Below are 22,305 nucleotides of genomic sequence, written 5' to 3' on the forward strand. Positions count from 1 at the left end.
CTATTTCCCTGCCCCCAGTAAATGGAAGATGCATTTTATGTGTTCTTTTCCCCCAGTGTGAGTTCCTAGAAACACATGATTGTTCAGAAAGACTCTTCAGGTTTACTCCCTGGCAGAGCTTGGTTTTGTACATCTTTAAGGAAAATGATTTGACTAGATCCAAGGTCCAACAAGTAATGGTTACAGAACCCACAGAAGAGCGACCTTCACTAGTGGGCTGCCAACAACATTAGTAATGCAAACTCTGTAATACAAAAAAGGGTGCAGTCAAATACTGAGCTGGTGTTATCAGCTGAAGTTGTTCCATTGCTGCTCTCCATTAAGCCTGAACTGTTGAGTACCAGACGTGTTAGATAGTCACTTCACAAACCCCTTCAGCATCCTCAGTTTCAGGAGGCATGAAGAGTGGTCAATATCTTAGTGAAAGGGTCAGTTATTTAACCCATGTCATTATGCCTTGATGTTGATAATTTTCAAATTTATCTTTCCACCCATTTAATGTGTAAGGTGTTATAACTTAGCCACAACCTCTTGTTGCAGGTGGATATGTAAGTAGTCACACTCTTCAACAGATTCTTTAGAAAATATTACTGTTCCATGAGCTTTTGAAAGTGTTCCCTCTGTCCCAGAAGAGACATTAGCAAGTTAAAATAATTCTCAAATAAATTGTTACTGTCAGAGATATCTGAGCAATTACCAAAGTCAAGAGGGAGAGCTGGGATTCAAGCAGTGGAATGCCAGTGAGCAGCCTGAGCTGAGCCATCTCCTGTGGGGACCGAGAACCTGAAATCACAGTGTTAAGACAGAAAATCAAGAATGTTAGAAGTCAAACAGATGAAGTGGACTGAGTTTAATCCCAAAGGTGAACAATGTAAAGTGTGATCAGTGATTTTTGTTAAGATTGCTTGCATTTGCAAGACCAACACCACAGTAAGAAAATAAGAACATGTAATTTCCTCGGGTATATTTAAATAAGTCTCTGATTATGCTGTGCCTTAAAGTGAGTTCAAAGGGTGGTAAAGTTTTCCTGGCTCCTAAATGTACAATTGAAGCTCCACTCCCTAAAAGATAAATTATCACCTGTCAACCGGAACACAGACTGAGGAAGGGCAGCAGCACCTTACTAGAAAGGTCCTCCTGGGGTTAAGAAAAAAAGCCACATGACATGTACTAGCACATCATAAAGCACTACCTGATAGTTCTGTATTTCTTTAGCCCAAAATGGCCAGGTCCCATGGGCTACAAATTCATGGATTAGTATAATCCATACAAATGTAATTACAGATCTCTATGGCTCTCAGCAAGCTCTGCATACTGGCTGTGTGCAGGACTATGAGTACTTCTCTAATCTCATTTTCTGATTTTCTTTCCTCCCCAAAAGAAAATCAAGTCTTCCTTTTTCCAGACTAAAGTTTGAGGCTTTTGATCTCTCAGGATTGAAGACTCTGTTGCCTACCACAGAAGCTTATTTTTCTAATCTCTTCCTCCATATCCCTTTTAGTCTCTATGGACACAAGAAAATATTCAGGACAGACATCAGGGAATGAGGTCTGTGACATCAGTCAGATTTTAACTGCAGAGAACAGACTTAGCACAGACACTGGTCTGAGTGCCAGGTGTGGACGTACCTGACAAGACCTGGACATTGGGATTGCTGCTGTAACACAGGTGTTTGTAGCTGGCCCGTGCCAGCAGGATGTACAGAGCACAAGGACCAACTCTTTGCCCTGCCCTCCTGTCTCAAATGCCTTGTGCAGGGGCTGGGCTGGCCCAAGGCACTGCAAGCATGGGGGCACAAACACAGAGGAATGAGCATCACCCTTCTCTTCTGCAGTCAGAGAATAAAGGGGCTGCTTTTCAAGAAGGAAGCGATCTCCCTGGAAGGCACCATGATCTGAGACACATTCCAGTGCCCAGCCCAAGAGGAGGAAAAGCTTGTTTTACACCTGCCTCTGGCCTTCCACACAACTAGTTCAGATAGCTAAAATTTAGGTAGGATTTTAGGTAGGGTTTTTGGGTGCCACAGCTAAACCAGAATCTTTCTTGTCAGACCTGTGACCTGCCTCTAGAACACCCATGAGGTCCACAATTTTTGTATTTTCTCCACCAAATTTGCTTCAGTTCCTCCACTTGAGGCCTGGCCCTGTATTCAGATATTCCCAGTGATGAAGAAGATCACAGCGCTCTGTGATGCTACTGAGGAAGAGCACTGATTAAATTGGCAGCTCAGCCCAGCTCTGGTGCCCAGTTATTCTGGGAATGCAGAGGAGGAAGGCAAGCTCCAAGGCCAGTTGAGCATCTCTCTTATCCAGCATCTCTGCAGGAAGCCCATGGAGGCCACGCAGGTAACGAGTGCCAGCTCAGCCCAGAGGCTGCTCCAGGAACAGGCAATTAAAAAGCAGCCACCAGGGCAGCCTGTCACCCGCGTCACTCTCCCAGATGTCATGTGGGGATGTGAATGCCAAAAAAGGATGCCCTTTTTGACAGCCCCAGGTCTCAGCACTCCACAGTGGATGGGCAGCTAGAGCAGCTCCCTCTCACACAGACAACATACTCCATCCCCACACTGCTGGGACACCTATAAGGGGCAGAGGCAGAGCTTGCTTTCTCTGACCTATTACATTAATGGCCCCTGAGATGGAGACAGACAAGAACTATGCCAGTTAATAGCACTTGTAATGAGGGAAAGAAACAATTCTTTTTCCAGTTGAGATCGATAACAAGGCTCCCATGGGTACCAATGGGAAGCAGATTAGGACTGTTACAGGAAATTAAGATGCACACAGAAGAGTGTAGAAGGAACCCTGGAGTTTCAAAATTCTTGTAGCCTGATGAGAAATTATTCACTTATTTTCCCAGGTGTACTTTAAGAGAAGAGGCACATTTGGCCATGTGGAAGAAATGCTGCGCCATTCACTGCTTATGGGTAATCTGCTCATCTTTAAAGCTGTTCCCATACTCCAACAGATGTAAATGCAGCTATCATTCTCACCTTCCTCTCCAGGTAATGTAGGCCTCACTTCCAGTGCACTTCACTTGGAAAACAAGTAGGGACCCAGTATTACCAGTGTATTACCTTGCCTTATTACCAGGGTACCAGATGCAGTGTGTTCCTTTAGCACAGACTCAGCTCAGAGGTGGGAGAGCTGTGCTGGCATCTGAACCACAGCAACAGCTCTGTTGCACAGATGCCAGTAGCCCTAAAAACCCAGCTCAAACAGGGCTCAAGGCACGCTGGAGAAGAACAAAACTTTTTCTGAACAGAAAACATTTTCTGCAGGCAGAAAAGTCTTAATTTCAACAGCCATGTAATGGTTGTCCTGTGCAGGGCTAAGAGTTGTGGTTTTGGGTCCTTTAATGATTCTGTGATATGCTCCCAGCTGGTTAGAGCTTATCCCTTCCTAGTCTATACTAGCATCTCCAGTCTGGAGTCAGAGCTTCACCTCTCACATGATGAATCATATCTCCCAGCAAGTCTCAATGGCCATGAAAGCAAAATCACTGCCAGCCTGACTTGTCCTCTGCTTTCAGCCCAGTCAGCAGCAGAGACAGCATTCCCTGCTCAGGGCCAGTTCTCTCCCAGCCCATGTGCTCAGGGCCTGCTCACCCTCCCCTCACATGCAGGCAGCCTCTGCCATGCCAATTAGCATCATTTGTTATTTTTCTTCCTGATAAGAACAGAAGCATTTGGGACAGAAACCAAACAGCCTGCCTGACTTCACTGAACAGCCAGGTCCCAAACAGCTGATGCTGCATTATCAGCAAGGACCACATCTGAGTACTGGCTCATTAGTTATCTCTCCTCTGGCCATTTAGAGCAAAATGAACAGAAAATGTTCATGGTCTCTGAAGAATTGCTCCTTTCCAAATTCATAGCTCACCTCTGTTTTCCAACACCTGAAAAACATTTTCTTTCTCCAGGTAGCTATAGGTTAGGACAAGCACATAGTTCAGTTTAAGCCATAAGAGTGTAGTTTACCATGGTAATGAGCTGAACATTTCTGCCTGACAGCCCAGTGAAGCAGGTGGCATTTACAGACCCAGAAGACCAGAGTACAGTGCCACTCCAGGCTGCTATCACCTCCCAAATTGCGCATGGACAAAAAAACCCCACAGATCAGAACTTACCCAGATACCAGCATTTCAAGTGAATAAACAGGACTGTCTTTGTCCTCCACGGCAGCTCCTTACTGTCTGCACCCTTGGCTGCCAAATGTAATGGCATAACCAGGGCACTGGAGTAAAGACTTTATTTATCTTTTATTTGTAGGAATCCACAGATAAAGCAGAATAGAAAAAAATACTGCTCCCCTCCCAAACAGCAGTAAAACCCTGTGATTAGACTTCTCTGAAGAGCTGCATCTCACTAGCGTTTGAGATTCTATCCCAATAAGAATACAATGGCTGTGTTTCTCCTATATTATCTCATTCTGTTTGTCTTGCAGGAGCTGAAGAGGCTCTACTGATCTTGAGGAGTCCTCAAGCTTCTCACTGGTTTCTAAGGAAGCTGCAGGTGCTATAAGCTGTGGGGATGAGGATCCTTTAGGTCAGGTGCTTGCATACATAATTTGAGTCAAGTTTGTTCCATTTAGCAACAGCTCGGATTGAGGCTCAGGAAGTCAGCTGTGAGGGGTTGAACAAAATGACTGCAAAGCAGAAAAAGGCTTGGCAGTCCCAGGAAGAGCCATGTCCCAGAAGGCCTGGGAACAAGCAGAGTCAAGAGCAGTGCAAGGTTGTGCTTTTGACCATCCAGTGTTACACTGGAAACAGCTTCATTTTAAAGAACTAGTTCATAGAAGATACTCAATGAATTAGTGATGGCAAAATCCTGCAAGTGCCTCCAACTTTTTAATCTGACTTTGAGTCCTTTCAGTTTGATTTCTCAGGTATTGTTGCACTTCCTTGAAGTGCCTGGAGAAGAACTTCAATTACACACTCTTGTTGCCTCTCAAAAGTCAGCTCAAGAGTTGTCTCCTGTATTTTCTCTTTTATTTTAGTTATGGTGAAAAGACATCTTTCAGAGTTATTTTTGAAATGCTGACATAAAAGCCCATCTAAGATTAGCAAAGTACATGCTTGCTATACAGCTTTAAGGACTCCAGCAAGCTTCTCCCTTATTTAGCTGCTATATTCAACTCTAACACCGCACACTCTGTCTTACTCTTACAGACACCAGGAGCAGATGGAGAACAGAGAACAGAAAGGATGCAGGGGATACCCAATTCTTTACCATACAGAACAGTAGTAAGTTTCAAGTGAGAGCTCTCATCTGTCTCAAACATACACCATAACTGCAGCTGGTGAGGGAGGAAAAATGAGCGTTTGTAGCATACAGGTCAGAGGCAATATGGCCCTCTTGGCCCTCCTTCGTTTTGGCTCAGCCACAGAACATCTGCAACAAATTAATTTCCCTTGGTGTGTTGCAGCCCCCTTGCTGCACGCAGGCAGTGTGTTCAGCATCTGCTGCCTTTCCTCACAAGTTCATGGTGTACTTTCAGCCAGTTGTCACAGCACCTATGACTGCGGGCTTTCAAAGTCTTTCACAACTGTGTACAAGATGGATCTTCAATCCCAAAGCTGACACAAGACCTCTGTGTTAAATTTCATACACTGTCCAGATGAGAAATTGAACTTGGCTCTTCCTACAAGGTAAGCTAGGTACAGAACTTCAAAGGACTCACGTCCCATCAAAAGCCATAACTTTACATCTTCCAAAGGAGATTGGATGGGCAAGTCCCTACTTTGGAATGCTTTTATAGGAAAACTTTGGAATGCTTTTTATTTTGAACATTTATACTCTTCCCTACCATTCCAAACCCAAGGTAGCATGTAAACAATTTCATTGTACTACACATTTTTACTGCCACAGAGCAGCAGCTGTAAGTTATGAAGGAACAATTGTTTTGAAATTGCTCACCAGAAACCCATCAAGAGCAGTATTGTGTAAAGATTGGAGTTTTTTTCTCAGAAGAATTTATAGCTTAAAGCATCTATTTCAGAAAGGGTGTCAACTTTTGAAGATCCTTTCTCATACATGGTGCAAAGCTCTGAAGAGCGTGATGTAAACAGGAAGAGGATGCAAGGTCTATAAACGCAGAACTGCCAGAGATTGACGTGAGCTACAGCAAGTCAACAACTTTTCATCCCTTAAATTCCTACTTCTCAAAGCTTCCTGCTAGACAGACCCTTCCTCCTTTGTTAGCACCTCCTGTTCAGTTTCCTTTGCCACCAGCTCAGAGGAACACCCTGCAAACATACCTCAGTTGGGAATTAACTCATCCAGCACTGTGTGCCAGAGAGAGGAGATTTCTCTTTCCAGGATGGGGGACACAGTTCTGCATATTAATATGCCATCATTGCTGGGAGGTGGCTAAGGAGCCTTGAAGGCAGGAAAGTAACTAGTGAAGGGTGGGGGAAAAGAAGCCAAAAACTAAACCTGGAGTGCTCACTTGCCAATAGGCTGTGGTGGCATGCAGCATCCCTCTGGAGAGCAGGGCTACAAGGCCAAACCCATGGGCAGGAAGAGCTGCCTCCAAAACCTGACCTCACACTGAACCAGCTGATTCTCTGGGGAATTACACTAGCTGACCCTGATAACCCACCTGCTAGGATACCTTTGGTGTGGTCCCATTCTCAGCTGGGTTTGGGCCCAAAGCTCAGCAATGCCACCCCCTGGCTGCTGAGGCAGAACATGCCCTTCCCTCTGCTTTTGTCCAAGTTTCAGTTTTCACCAATGGGAATTGCTGCTGTGGAGCACCACAGTTTGCTCAAGGCTGTGGTTACAGGACACCAGTAGAGCTTATGTTTTTTTCATTTACTTAGCCTGAAATAAATGAACAATCCTGGACAGGAAATCCCAAACATTAAGAAAAGGGTCTGGGATAGCTCTCATGGGTTTTCCTCTATTATACACATTGAATCCCTCTATTATATATGTGGAGAATTGTACTGCCCCTTTAGCACGTGAAGCGTCTCAGATCTCGCAGTTAAAATCTCTCTGCTCTCTAAATGCTTCCTCCACACACTTTCTTTTCCTGGCTGTTTCTCCAGTACGACTCTGCATAACTTGGAGTTTCATTCTCACCCAGTAGTTCACAGTAGGAAAAGGTAGAAAACTCTGAAAGATAAGAAGAAGAGAGGCTTCATGCTCCTTTGGCAGAACTAGCAGGCCAAGAGGTGATCCTGTGCACATGTTGTGCTCTTATAACTGCAGAGCAGCTCATGGTGAGCAAGAAGAAATATACAACAAATAATCAATACTAAGAGATACATCACCAGTAGTATTGCCATTTACAAGGTGTGTGCATCTGACACTTTGTACAAAGAGGCAGCAGACAGCATTTCGAATTTCACTGGTAATACAGATATGAATTGGCCTAGCTTTAATGACCTTTATCTGTTATCTGATGCTTCAGCTTGGTTCAGCAAAGGCTACAACAAACAAATTGACAAATGTTGCGTTCTGTACCCATCTTAGCTATGCACTAGGAATTGCTATGCGAGGGGTAGCTAGCAAGGCTAAATTCCAAGTGAGGGGAAAAGCCAAACCTTGGAGTAATACTGCAAGCAACGGAGCTTTCTATGAAATAGCTAAGCACTGAGGCACAGGATCTGTTTGCAGGCTTATTGAATGCCAGTGCCTGCTGGAACCAACCTGTATGCACAGGACTGTTCCCTTCTTGACTGTGGCAATTCAGCAGGAGCCAGATCACACCCTGCCCCAGCCTGTGCTGCTGCCAGCTCTCCCCAGGAAGTGCAGGAACATGTTGAGAAGATACAGGAGAGGCTTGGACAGTGGCAGGGACATGCTCCAAGTGCCAACTCAGCCCTGCTGCTCCCTGTTACTCATTGCCCTTCCATAAAGCTTTCTGCCCTGCTGGTAGTCACTGCTCTCACCCAGCAGAGAGAGAAAAATTCTTAGGTTTGAGGGAGCTGATGGCATTCCCCTTCTTCACTGACAAGAGTACCTAGGTGCAGGCTCCTACAAATTTCTTTGATGAACTTGGATGGGGGAATTGGTGTTGACAGAATAAGAGCCATCAGCCAAAACAAAGTTCAGTTTGGATCAAGGCTGAGCTGCCTTTCAAGCCTGACTAACCACAAATATGAACAACAAAGCCTTTTCTTCCTGTGCACCTTCTACCTCCCCTTGGATCACGCAAAAGCAGAGGGTGGATGTAAACGTGGGGCCATCTTTGACTTATTCTGTTCTTGAACTGGAGCCAGAAAGCACTGGAAACAGATGTTTTTAGGGGGATATTTTTTCCTGGAAGTTTCCCATCTTCCCAGAGACACTCCTTACCTGAAATACTGCCAGAACTTAGAGAATATTGTCATTAGAGCTGTGCAGGAAATATACTTCATACCCTATTAAATGAAACCTTCCTTCTCTACCCCGGTGAGGAAATTATGCTTTGTTAGTCTTCTTACACAAGGAAAGGAAAGCAAAACAAAGCAACAAAAAACCCCATCAATTCAGAAACCACCTGTGTTTTTCACCAGCTAGTGGGCAAGCAATTACACAGAATATGCAGAGTTGGAAGGGACCCACAAGGATCACCAATTTCAACCCCTTGTCCTGCACAGGACCATCCCAAGTGTCACACCTTGCTTGGAGAGCAAGTTCAGACTCTTGATCTCCCCAGGTCAGAGAAGCTTTAATCTTGTTTTACATCCCTAATAATCACATGGGTCTCTGGGCTGCTGATATGTCACTAATGATATTTTCAGGACATTTGGATGACATGAAATTCTTTGCAGGATGGCAACCTGCCTGAAGCCTGACCTCTGCTATAGAGTTGGGATAAGGAAGTTCACAGAGTACTTCTTGCAGAGTCGTGGAAACTGCCAAAACAAAACCCAAAGAGCTTTCGATGGTGTTGACAGACAACTCCAGATTGTTATCCAGGACACCATTTACGAGCAAAGTGCAAGAGATCACCAGACATATGCAAAATACGCTGCAACTTCTGAGGAAAAAACTACCAGAGTCAGGTAAGAAAAGTGCCCCAGCCTGTTATTCCCACTGTATTTCAGTCAAATGTATTCATCTTGCTTATGAAACTTGAGAGGGAGTTTCCCACCATACAAATGCAGGGGTTCTTCCAGCTCATGCCTGGCCTTGTAAGCTGGGAGAGGTGAACTCCTCGGGCAGGACAAAACCAGTTTGGCAGCTTTGCATAGGGAAATGCTTATACTGATAGGCAGGAGCTGCCTATCAGCTGCCAGCAAAGGCAGACACCCAAGTTGTACAGCTGTTATAGGCAAGGTGTTTCAGAAAGACTTTGAAAACTGCTGACCTAAAAGATCTCTGGAAACTCTCTGTCATACTGCTTTGAAGTTGTACAGGAAGTCTGATAAGGCAAAACTTTACTTCCCTGTGTGCTCTCTCCACCCCTCTTTACTCACATGAGGGGAATGTCAGGAATAACTGGTGCAAGAAATTCTGTACATGGTCCAATATAACACTCCAGTAATTGCCAATTTTGCCTTACACTTTTTTTTTTCCCCTTGGGAATAGCATTGAAGTTAACAGTGCATATTTCAAAGCACGCAATGCTCCAGTACAAGCAGGTTAACTTTGGGCAGAGAAAGAAATACCTTAGTGTTATGCATAGCCAGATCTCAAGAACAGATTTAACTCCTTAGTCCAAGAATAGGAAAAAGAAACCCAAAACCCCTATTCTCAGTGTCTTTAACCAGGCTGTGAAGCATAAAGGCCTTTTACACTGAAGTTGTCATACAGGCAGTTATAAGTGGCAACAGATTTGTCCTAAGGATCACAAACAAGAAATTCATTTTGCCTGATCTAGATTGAAGCAGATTAGTGTCAAAATACCACAGCAAGATCTCAAACTACAGACTATCCTTTCCATTACAAAAACCAGAATAAATTTTCACATGCTGACACAGAAAGGTTCTTTTATACAACTTCCATGGATGCAACTAAGAAACCCCAAAATTAAACCAAACCTTAGTGCATCCTTGTCTGTTAACGAATGTATAAATCAGGTTGTCACAGGTATCTATTATCTCTACCTTAAAACAATAGAAATGTGACATTGTATGATTTTTGAGGGGGCACATCTAACCACAGACCTTATTTTTGATTGGCAATACTAATGTGACTTTAGAGAAGTTGAAGGCAGTTCTGCATAAAACTTGAATAACTCTTGATAGAACCTGCAAAATCCTAATTAGCATATGCCCAGCAGAGAAAAAACATTTTCAAATGAGCAAGTTGAGGTTGGGTTTTTTTCGACCATCTTTAAAGAGGTTGAAAAAACAATTGTATTTTTGTTGATTGTTCACAGGACCATTTACTAGAGGTCATTAAAACGTGAGTGCCCACAATATGCCTGAGCCTTGACTACTTTCTTTCTGTCAGTTGCTCCTACATGGAAACGCTTTGTGCTCATTTCAGACCGTGGAGAAAAAAAGAAAAAAATATTATGGCTTTAATAAAGGGAGGGGAAAAAAAAAAGTCCCGGATCCATGGCCTTGTGGTGAAAGTTTCCAGAGGTTCCAAAACCTGACAAATTCAATTATCTTGATATCACAGACACTCAACCTGCCTGAAAAACTAGTGTTTTAAACAGAATACTGGAAGATAAGCTGGAATTCAAAACCAAATTCAGGTTGCCCTGATCAACCTTCCTGGTCACCATTTGCATTGCTAGAAATATGAAGCCAGAAATTTTGTTAAGCAGCTGCTTGAGGATCAGGCTTCATCACCAAATGCTCACCTGATGCCCATTATCATTTCTATAAGTCAGGAGAGTCAGTATCCCTCCCTGCCCACCCCAACCTGCCACACCTGGAGTACACATTTCCCTCACAAGCCAACCAGCTATAACAACCTCTTGAGGGGTTTTTATTTTTAAGATAGACTTCTCTAGACCAATCTCTTTCTCTCCTTACCCCCTCTCTGGTAAAGGGGGTTAGGATCTGGGTAGGCTAATTCTTTTGTTCAAGGCTTGTAGAGCATGGTCTGGTTAAAGGCTGGAGCAGATGGTGAAAATGCATTATGGGGACAGTAGCAAACACAGGATGGGATGCACCCAAGATCAACACAGAGCGGACATCAATAGCAGCAATGGGGCATCATTTATCCTGGTAGAAGACAAGACATGGCTACCTTGAGGGACTGTTTAAATCTTACTGCATCTTTCCAACAAGAACCCTGCAGTTTTGGCTATGGAGCAACTCCACTTCCTTTCCTTCAACATGGCTGGTTTGGCATCGAGCTGGGCAAGGTACTTTATTGCCCATGTAGCTCTTTATACAGTGAAATTAGCAGACTCACACGGAACTAGGGAACCAAAGAAATAAATGTTCTTAAAACTCGGGCTAAAAAATGGCATGAAGCAAAATTGTCTAGATAAAGACTACCGGATGAAAATCAGGGGCAGAGCAGGAATGAGGAGTTACCCTGGCCATCACATGCTGCTAATTCCTCTGGGTGGTTCTGACCCCCTCTTGCAAAAAGAATGAACAAAAGCAGTTTTCCTTTGAATGCCAATCAGGTTCTTTACCAGATACTCTTAAATCTAACTTTAAACCCTGATTGCTGCAATTCTGCCACATTAAAGCGATTCTGTGAAATAACACTGATTTATTCACAATGCACTATTTAGCAGCCAGAGCATCAGAGCAATACAGTTATGTTTTGATTTCAATTCAATTGCCAACAGAGTAGAAGCCACAGCACAAAGCTGAGATACGCACAGCACAGCTGTGATAGTGGTCACACCCCAGCAGCTCTCTGCCTCTCCTTCCCCAGTCTAAAGTCTTTTTGGAAATGCCCCTCTGGAGCATGGCCATGGGCTAATACAGAGGGGCTCACACCATTTACACAGGCAGACCCCCAAGAATGAGGGGGAATTTTTACTGAGAAACAGATTGAGATCCCTCTTCACCCATAGAGAAAGAGCTGGTTTCTTGAAGCAGCACCATCTGGAGAGGTTGTAGGAGCTGGGGTTTGAGGAAAGGGAAATACTGTGTCCCAGGAGGACACAGCCTTTTCACATGAAAGAGATCTAAAAGCTGAAATTAAAAAGTAGTTCAAAAGGAGCAATTCCCTTTTCAGAGGGGAAATGAGAAGTCACCTCAGGCCAAAGTAAGAACAGCTCTTCCAGCAGACTTATTTCAGCATAGCTAGGAACAGTCCCTCCTAGCAAAAGGGATAGGTGCCCAGACCTCACTAGTCACAAAAAGCCTGACTAGAATAAGACTACTCTCAAATTTAACTCTACTGCAAACTTAAATATCAGAGCTTCAACAAGCAAAAACACAACTGCCTCCTCTGAAAGTAACACTTTTCAAAGAACTTTACCAATCAGGCACCTAAAGGCATGCTCAGATACAATTAGAAAGGACACAAACACTTCTAGCAGCCAGCTTTTACCATGCTCTGTTCTGCTAATTGTAGCCAAGCTGCTGCACAAGCGTTTAGCATATAAACACTCACCAGTAATTTTTTGCAGAGATATATGAAGCCCAATCCAGAAAACTGTACTTGCACCTCTCAGCATCTATAGCAGGCACCCAAAGTCAATGAAGACCAACCTCACTTCCCAGCAAGACCAATCTTTTTCCTCACCCCCATGGAGAAGCACCTTATCACTAGAGACAGCTGACGAGCATTCACCACAGTTGCAAGTCAGAAGATTAATTACAGCTTTGACTACCACACTGGTGAATTAAATTACCTACTTCAGGTGGCCTGAATGAGCAGAAATATCCCATCCTCATACACAGTTACAACAGTAGCAGCCCAGGTTAATAGCTTAGCCTACCACACTACTAAAAGTCTTGGTGCTTGTCTTAATCTCATTTTTTTTTTCCCCAATGTCTCTGCAGAATAAAGAATTCAATTTTGCACATTCTAGACATAGCTTTTTACCCAGAGTTGAAGGAGCTTAATGTTTTGGGAGGTCTGTGTTTTATGTAGAGGCATAAGCTGTTTTTAAGCAGAGCTTGCTAATGTGACAAAGCTGGGGCATGGAGGACTTCACCAGTGCTCCTTGAGGAAGTGGCTGCATTTCTTTAGTCTCCCTGGGCTGCCCCAGATGGGCTTCTGCAATGCTAGGAGGGTGCCACGGGCTCCAGAGAGCAATTTCCTCCCTCCTCCTTTTCTCCCCTGTGCCCAGGAAAGGCCTTTTTACAGTAATGCCAAAGACTCCATCCCTAGCTAGTGTGATACTACAGGTTTTGTTACCCTCAATTAAAAAATAATAATGCTGTTGAAATAAAAAGCATCCTGCTCTGTTCCTCCTAATTCTTGGAGACAAAAATGAGGCCACAGCATTAGTTACTTTCTGTTCTTGGGTGCCTGGGAACCCCTAGGAGCTCAGCACCCTGCTCTCAGGGGCCATCCTCAGCCAGATCCCTGCTGGTTCACTGCTCCTTAGCAGTTGCAATCTCAAATAGTAAACACAATAATTTTATTTTATATCAAGGTTACTGTGTGTGTCACACTCCATGTAACAAAATGTAGTGATATTTAATGGGGCAAAGGGTGTTTTCTCAGAGCAGGGTTTTATAAACCAGTAGTTTGAAGCAGATTCCACTACAAAGCCACAGAAATTCCCCTTACTAAATTTTCTGAGTTCTGAGTCACCATCTGGAGGAGCTGCCTGGCTGTGGGGGTGGCCAAGGGATCAAATTCAGATCGGAGGCCTCACTTGGGCAGACTAAAGTTAGGTGAGAGGAATCCCAACCAAGATGCTGCAACAGCTGCTAAGAGTATTTCTGGAGCAGCCACCAAATGAAATACAACACGAGGTTTTTGACAGGGTACACTGCTGCTTTTAGAAATTAAGCTTTACAGCCCTGTTCCTGTTTTGGAATTCTTTTAACTGTGGGAGATGCAGGACATACTTTGGTTCATTACCTCCAAGTAGAAATAGATGCCTAAATCCCAGTGATTTCAATAGGAGCTGAGATCTTCCAAACCTAGGGCTTTGGAACCCATCTATGTATGATCTGTCTATCATTCCCTGTCCCGTGACTGTTTTGTCTGTACACATAACTAATCAGAATAAATTGGTAGACTCCATGATTTTTTTTTCAAGCAGGATTAATCCAAATTTGGGGAGAGGAAAAAAGTCTTCTCCTGTGAGATGTGGATCTGCTAGCAGATGGAAAGAAATGTTGCTCCCTGTCTGATCACCCCTGGCTGAGGAGACCAGTGCAGGCAGTAGTAGATAGCAGTGGCTGGGTGCTGAGCATCCCCTTCTGCTGCCTGACCTGACTGTGACTTGCTCTTCTGGGTCCCTTTGGTCGGCTGACACGGTCAAACTTAATGCAAAATTTGCTTTTTTTTTCTTTTGTTTTTCTTTTATACTTCATTTTATCCATCCACACCTACCACTACTGCTGGGTAGTGCCATATGTAAATTAACAGATTATTCTATCTGTGAGCTCTGAAATTACCTACTCTCAGCAGTCATCTTACACATCCTGTTACTGCATCGGTGTCTAACTTGTTTGTATGCAGATTTTTTTTTTCCTGTTTTATTTCCCTTTGTGAATAGAGGCAAAAAGGGCAATAGTAGATAATTGAGCAAACAGTGTTCTGTAAACTATGTCTGCATGCAGTGAAAATGGGCTGTACTCAGCCCCCAAACACTAGATTGTCTGTTGGCAATGCTGCATTAAATCTTGGAGTGTACCTGGGCTTTCCCATCTAGTTTTTCTTACCCTGAACATTCTAAAGACATCCTGGGAAGAACTGTCATTTCCTAGTCAGAGCGACCTGACATTTCCTAGAAAGCATTTATTGTAAGCATCAGTGAAGATTTACTTCTATACTTGATACCCACTGGAATAAGGGGAAGGGTTTTTTAAATATATTTAGAAGATAGGAAGAAGAAAAAATATTATTTAAACAGTCACTGGAAGATTCTTAACCTTTACCAGGCAGATTTTTTTCATTGACTTTCCTTGTTTTAGGTGACAAGGGGGAAAAAACCCAACAAAAATCAAACCTACATACAACACAAAAAAAATAGGCATGTCACATGCATGACAGTAGGATAAGAGAGACCCTGGACTGGTCATTTAGCTTGCAAAATCAGACAATGTGGAGCTGTGAAATAAAAAAGTCTCAAAAATTATAATTCCCAGAAATGTTAACTTGATTTATTACTGGCATTTAACCAGTGAATGAAGGTAGGAAAGAGTGGTAGACAGTAACTAGTCATAGCAGACTGTCAAGTATTCACCAGATATTTGGGCGAACCAGCTGTCTGTCGTGCATGGCATCATACAATTCCTGGCTGTAGCTCGGCACAGATGGCTGCAGCGTTCTGCTTGTAGCACAACGTAACACAACACAGCAGAGCAGAGCACAACATAACATAACACAGCGTGATGTAACGTGGTGCCCTGATGCCTTCTCTGCATTACAACAAAACCAAGCACAGTGTGGTCGTGGTGGCCCCCATTTCCCAGCACTTCCTACCAGGAGGTGATGTGGACACAGAATGGGAGGAGCTCAGAGTCAGATTCAAATGAGGGGGTAAAACAGCAGCTACAGAAAGAGACGTGTTGTAGACCATGACAAGTTGCACTCAGAAAGGAGCCCAGCTGGAGTTCAAATAAGACATGACTGCAGATTTGAAAAGACCTTTTTGCTGGAAAACAGCTTGATCTTGCCTGAAAACACATACCAGACTGCAGAAATTTCTATAAGCAAAAAGAGGAATCTGGCTGTGAGTAAAGTGATTAAACAACAGCTTTAACATTCGGTGACAAATGTTTCGGCAGCATCTGAAGTCATTTGAGGGGCCAGTGCTCCTTGTTTTAAAGAGTGCCACAGAGACAAGAAGTGCCTTTAGAAAAGCAATGGAAAGCCACTGTGTGTAAAAGCAAAACCAGGCTCATTCTGATGCTGTTGCTCATTCTCTGCCACTGCCTTTGCTTCTGAGGGAAGGTCCTATTTTAGGCACCTTGAAGTGGTGCAGCAGCAGCTAAGCACTTGCTATGTGTCAGAGCATGTGGGAGTCTGGGCAGCTGACCCCTCTCAAGCCACAAGACCTGTTGTCTTCAGGCCTGTCTTGTAAATTTTTGAGGATTCTGTGAATTCTGTGAAAATTTTATGGCCTTCAGCTGCTGGAGCAGGAAGTGGCAGTAGGAGCAGAAAGGTAGACAGTGGTATGAGAAGGAACAAGATTATTTTTTTCCCACTAAAGAACTGGCTGAGTTTGGCTAATCTCAAACACATACATGCACTCATAGTTGTCACTGGCATAAGACAGGAAAAGTTATCTCAAAAGTAGGTTAGCTTTTTGTTGTGTCTTAAACCCAGCCAGCCATCAAGCCCCAAACATCCTCTCACTCACTCCTCCACCAGAGAGATAAGGGAGAGAACAGAAATGGTAAAAGCTAAAATACTCATGGGATGAGATAAAGACAGCTTAATAGGAAAAGCAAAAGCCATGCACATAAGAAAAGCAAAACAAAGAATTAATTTACTGCTTCCCATGGGCAGGCAGGTGCTCAGCCATCTCCAGTAGAGCTGGGCCATCATATGTAATGGCTACTTGGGGAGACAAGCATCATCATTCCAAATGTCCCCCCCTTTCTTATTCTTCCCCACTTTATACACTGAGGACGATGTCATATGGTCTGGACCATCCCTTTGGTCATTTTGGGTCAGCTGTCCTGGCTGTGTCCCCACCCAGACTCCCATGCACCCCAAACTTCCTCACCAATGTGGCCATACAAAAGGCTGAAAAGACTGTGGCTCTTTGTAAGCCCTGCTCAGCAATAACAAAAATATCACTGTAATATCAAGCCTGTGTTCAGGACAAATCCAAAACAGAGCCCTGACTTGCCACTGGGAAGAAAAGTAACTCTATCCCAGCTGAAACCAGCACACTTTTGTAAGTAGATAGACTAAGTGCATTGAACTATATTTGATTTTGAAGTGAATAATAGGTAGACATAAACTTATACTACTTTTGGGTACTAAAAAACTGATCAAACCTTCTAAGACAGGAATTCCTAAAAAAAAATGTCTTGCCCTTCTTGGGCACAAACATTAAGAAAATGAATTCTCCCAATGTATCTTTCCAATTAAGGGCAACATTCAATGGCTGAGAATCTATCTGAGCTTTTCTGAGTACTGGGAGCATTTCAGCTAAGCAGCTAAACCATCTCCCTCTTGACATCACAACTCAGGAAGGCTCGGTTGACATAAGAACTTGTAGAGCCTAAGGTTGGCAGATGTGATTTAGGACACACCTTACATTGTTCTGGGGAATGTGAATTAGAAAAACTTGCTCCCTAACCATCATCCTGAAAGGCCAGTGAAGGAGCTGTGACTTGGTGTGAGAAAGTGCTGCTGACATTGGCTTCTCAGGGCAGAGGAGAGCAGGCTCCTCCATGGGGGTTGGTATCATGGAATTTGCAGAAGGGACGGGAGATTTCTGATTGTCCCTTACAAGCCTCAGCTGCTGGGCCAGGCAGGGCATTGCTCAGCCTTCAGTGCAGACTGCAAAGTAGTGCATCTGTCCAACTGGGACTCAGTCACTGCTGCACACTTTGAAACACTGAAAAATGCATGCTTAGAGTAAATCCTACTTTGAAACCCCCATCCTCACGGCTTCCTGGGCAGAGGTATCCCTTTGGTTTCCTATAGAGCAAAGCTGATGGGGGTAGTGTGGGGGTGGTGGGATGGAGGGCTGGGCTTGTTACCCACCATGTCAAAGACAGACCAGATTTTGTGAGGCTGCTTCTTCCCTGGAGCTCAGACAGAAGTACGGAGGACTGGCCATTGCTGAAAGTCACTTTTATAACCAATGCTGAATGCTCTTATTTGCTATTCATAATGATGCCGCTTGTTCAGATGTGCTTACAATGGGAGCTTCCTTGTCCACACTCTTCCTCATGGACTTTTTCACAGTGTTTGGCCCTATGGGCATCCAGCCAGGGCTGTGGCCATAGGCACTGGAGCAATATGAACTTGTGCATCTGTACAACTTGCCAGTGTGACAAGCAGCTGCCTCTTTACAACATATTCCTTTGTGTCTGGATGGTGTTGAATCAAGCCCTCGATAAGCTCAAAGAGTGACAGGGATATCCCTGTTTGTAGTTGTTTAATTGTTTTGCATGGCTTAGAACAGCAACTGCAACAAGCACAAACAAGCAAACCATGACAGGGAATGCTTCTCACCAGCTCCAGGAAGCCTCTACAATCTTTCTACAATGTGTGTTTCATTTTTTTTTAGTGGGGGGGGTGGGGGGCGGGGGGAATGAAGCAACTAGGTCAGGATACCCTTTTAATAGGCAGGACTATTGCAGGAAAGCCTTGTAATATGCTGCTAGTAACATGCTAGGCAGAAATGACAGCAAGCTCATGGAAATTTATGGAAATTTGACATCCCACCTCTCTATCCCCCTCCCCACCCTCTGGTATGTATGACTTTGAATCTGCTTTCGAGAGTCCCTGCTGTGCAGGGGCTGTCCATCCATCTGGCAATGTTACAAACACATTTCGGTTCTGTCTACAACATGCCTGATGTAACCTCCTTTCTATAGCCTCTGCTCTCCTCCTCGCAATCTTTGTTTGATGTGGAGGAATGAAGCCTTGCAAAGCAGACCCAATGAACCGTGAAGAATCGAAGGGCCCAAACTGCCGGCTCCCAAGAGGGAGAGGGGGATGGGGGGAAAGCACAAAATGAAGAAAAAGCTAAAAACCACAAAGAAGATCTTACAAAGGCAGGGTGGGGGAGAGAGGATAAGGAGTATGCCAGCAGAGATGGGCTGTGCCCTCTCTACAGGGGTTTAACACTCAGTTATTACTGGCTTTGCAGCTGTATTACATCTGTCAAAATCTCAGATTCTGCCTGTCAAGGTATTTACAATTATGCTCACTCATGACAGCAGCAAGCCTGTCACCCGCTTTCCTTCTCCTCTCCAAGGCTGTTAAGCAGGGATAAAGCCTTTGTTTTTTTGTCAGTTGTGACTTCTTCTCTGCTGTGAATCTTGACCCAGCCAGGTCACAGATGGTCACTATAGAAGCGAGGCACAGCAGCATTGCAGGTGTTTGGGTTTGTAATGGCCACTGGGGAAAGATGCTGAAGTTCCTATTTTAATCAAGAATTGAATTTACATATTTATCTAAAAGCTAAAGTGTTAATTTAGTTGCTCAGTAATTGATTTTGGTTTCTTTATGGCACTAAGGCAACCTATTCTGCACACATTAATCAGAAGTTCTATGGCCCGTGACTTTAGGACATTTTATGTTAGCCGAGGGAAAAAAAAAAAAAGGAAAAATTCAAATCTCTCTCTGTTATGACTCTGTGGAGTAGCTATTTACAAGTTCAGAGCCAGTGCACTGAATACAGATATGAGAGTCAGAAGCACTTGAGGTTAAAACAGACTCTTGGTTTTGTTTCCTTAAAAAAGAAATTTAAATTGTACTGATAACTTATGGATGAAGCCTAGGTCTTTCTAGCTTGATGCCTTTGAATGACAGTATAAACAAGAGAAGTTTTCCTGAAGAATCTGCAGAGGGAAAATTTACCCTCAGGACACACAGAGCTTTTCTAGCAGTTTATTGAAAGGTGGTGGGAGATTGGGACACTAATGATGGCCTGATCTCCAGAAGGCCAACTTCTGCTCCTGGATGAACCTTGCAGGTACTGTTCATATGCAAGTGCCACTCTGAGCACTCATATGTCTTTAACAAGGGAACCAAATGTGTTAGCAACTAATACAGGAGCATTGTTCCATTTTTCCTTCTGATTTCTTTTCTAGAGCAGGTCACATTCTGACTCAGCCTCACTAAAATATTACCCTCAAAAAGGAAATAATCCCCTGTGCCCCAGCTTTGGAGATGGTGAAACTTCCTGACATGAAACCTCACATGGGCCACCAGCAGATTTCCACTGACTTTCGAAAAACTAAATTAATTTATTTGATTTCCACTATTTATACTTTGCACATACTAATCGAGGAGCACATACAAAGGCAGGGGAAGAGCTGTAAAGCTGCTGCTTTTACTTTTATTTGGAGCTTCAAGGATGGTTTGGAAGGATTACATGGGCTGCAAAACGCTCAGCCAGATCTGCAGCCTTTAGACAACTGAAAGTTCAGCTGGAGCCAGGGAGCTGGAGCCATCTTCTTTGGTAGAATCTGCCCCCAGGCTTATTTCAAAGGGGGTTAATAAGGAAATGTTTCCCCTGGAAAATGAGAAATATAACCCATTTAAAAAGGGAAAAAGGAAGACCCAGGGAACTACAGGCAGGTCAGTCTCACCTCTGTGCCTGGCAGGATCAGGGAGCAGATGGGATAGAGTGCTCCTTCAGCAGTTTGCTGATGGCACCAGACTGTGCGCTGGGGTCAGGATGGGGGAGGGAAAGGGTCCATCCAGATGTACCACGACAGGCTTGAGATGTGGGGCTGTGAAAATCTCATAAAAGTTTAACAAGGCCAAGTACAAGGTTCTGTGCCTGGGCCAGGGCAATTCCAAGCACAAATACAGGCTGGATGGAGAATGGATTGAAAGCAGCCCACTTGAGAACAATTTGGGGATGTTGATAGATGAGAAGCTCAACATAAAGCCACAAAATCACACCTGTGGCCCAGAAGGCTGAGCTGCATCAAAAGCAGCATGACCAGCAGATCAAAGGAGGAGATTTTCCCTCTCTACTCTGCTCTTGTGGGACCTCACTTGGAGTACTGTGTCCAGCTCTGATTCCCCCAACAAAAAGGACATTGACCACTTGGAGTCACTCCAGAGGAGGGCCAGGCAGAGGATCAGAGGGCTGGAACACCTCTCCAATAGCAGGTTTGGGGTTGTTCAACCTGAAGAAAAGTGTCTGAGATGACCTTACTGTGGCCTCACAGTACCTCAACTGGGCTTACAAGGATGGAGAGGGACTTTTTACAAGGGCATGTAGTGACAGTACAAGAGGAATGGCTTTAAACTGAAAAAGAATAGGTTTAAATTGGATATTAGGAAGAAATCCTTTACTGTGAGGCTGATGAGGCACAGGAACAGGCTGCCCAGAGAAACTGTGGATTCCCTATCCCTGAAAGTGTTTAGACAAGGCTGGATAACCTGGTCTAGTGGAAGATGTCCCTGCCCATTGCAGGGAATTTGGAACTAGACACCTTTAAGTCTTTTCCAACCCAAACCATTCTATAATTCCTTATCAAATTTGCATTTTTCCCCCTTTTTTTGCAACTGGAATCATAGCTGAATTTTGCTTAGTCCCTGCTGAAGTGCACAGGTTACTGTAAAGTCAAACTCTGCTTACATAACCACAGAGGAAGATCATGTATCTGCTTGCAGCCTTTTGTATCTATTAAACTTAATTCAGTTTGCCAGGAAATAAGTAAGAGATGGGATCACTCATGTGCTGTATTACTCTGCTTAAGGATCTCTTAACAATTTGCTATTGTTTGAAAAAAAATTCTTGTCATCTGTTATTACATTCTTCCTCCTAGGAATATAAGCTTAATTAGTGTTACTAGGTTTGTGTGCCTAATGTGTTTAGTCCCACCTATTTCACTTGTGAACTACTTATTTTCAATGACTGCCTTAAAAAATAAGTACTTCATTATTATGACTGTGTTGCCTCTTCACTAAATGCCATGATATTTATCTTTTTTCCAGAGCTGGAAGGATGGGCAGAGTGTTTTAACTGCTTTGTTTTGTGTGGTGGTATCCCTGGTGTTCCCTGTTATTCACAAACTATAGGTATAAATGGTTATGTGATTTGGCCCCAGATAGCAACTAAGTACCATGCAGCTATCTGCCCATTCCCCCACCCCCGCCCTGGTGGGATCGGGGGAGGAATCAGAGAGAAAAGGATCAATGCAATATGAACAGTTTAATAATTGAAATCAAAGGAAATCAAATGAAATTAAATTAGATTAATAACAGTAATTTAGAGGCAGACAAAAAAATAGAGGAATAAAACCCAAGAGAGGCAAGTGATGTACAATACAGTTGCTCACTACCCACAGATTGATGCCCAAAACTGTGATGGGCTCCTCCTGGACAACTCCCACACAGTTTATTTACTGGGCATTATGTTCTGTATCCCTTTGGCCAGCTTGGGTCAGCTCTCCTGGCTATGTTTCCTCCCAGCTCATTGTGCCCCTGCTGGCTGACAGAGTATGGGAAGCTGAAAAGTCCTTAACTTGGGGTAAGCACTACTGAGCTACAGCTAAATCATCCATGTGTTATCAACCTTATTCTCATACTGACTACGACGTACAGCACTGTACCAGCTACTAGGAAGAAAATTATCTCAGCTGAACCCAGGACAATGGTGCTAAAAAAAA

This window comes from Lonchura striata, chromosome 3, assembly GCF_046129695.1.
Source record: "Lonchura striata isolate bLonStr1 chromosome 3, bLonStr1.mat, whole genome shotgun sequence".
NCBI classification, from domain to species: domain Eukaryota; kingdom Metazoa; phylum Chordata; class Aves; order Passeriformes; family Estrildidae; genus Lonchura; species Lonchura striata.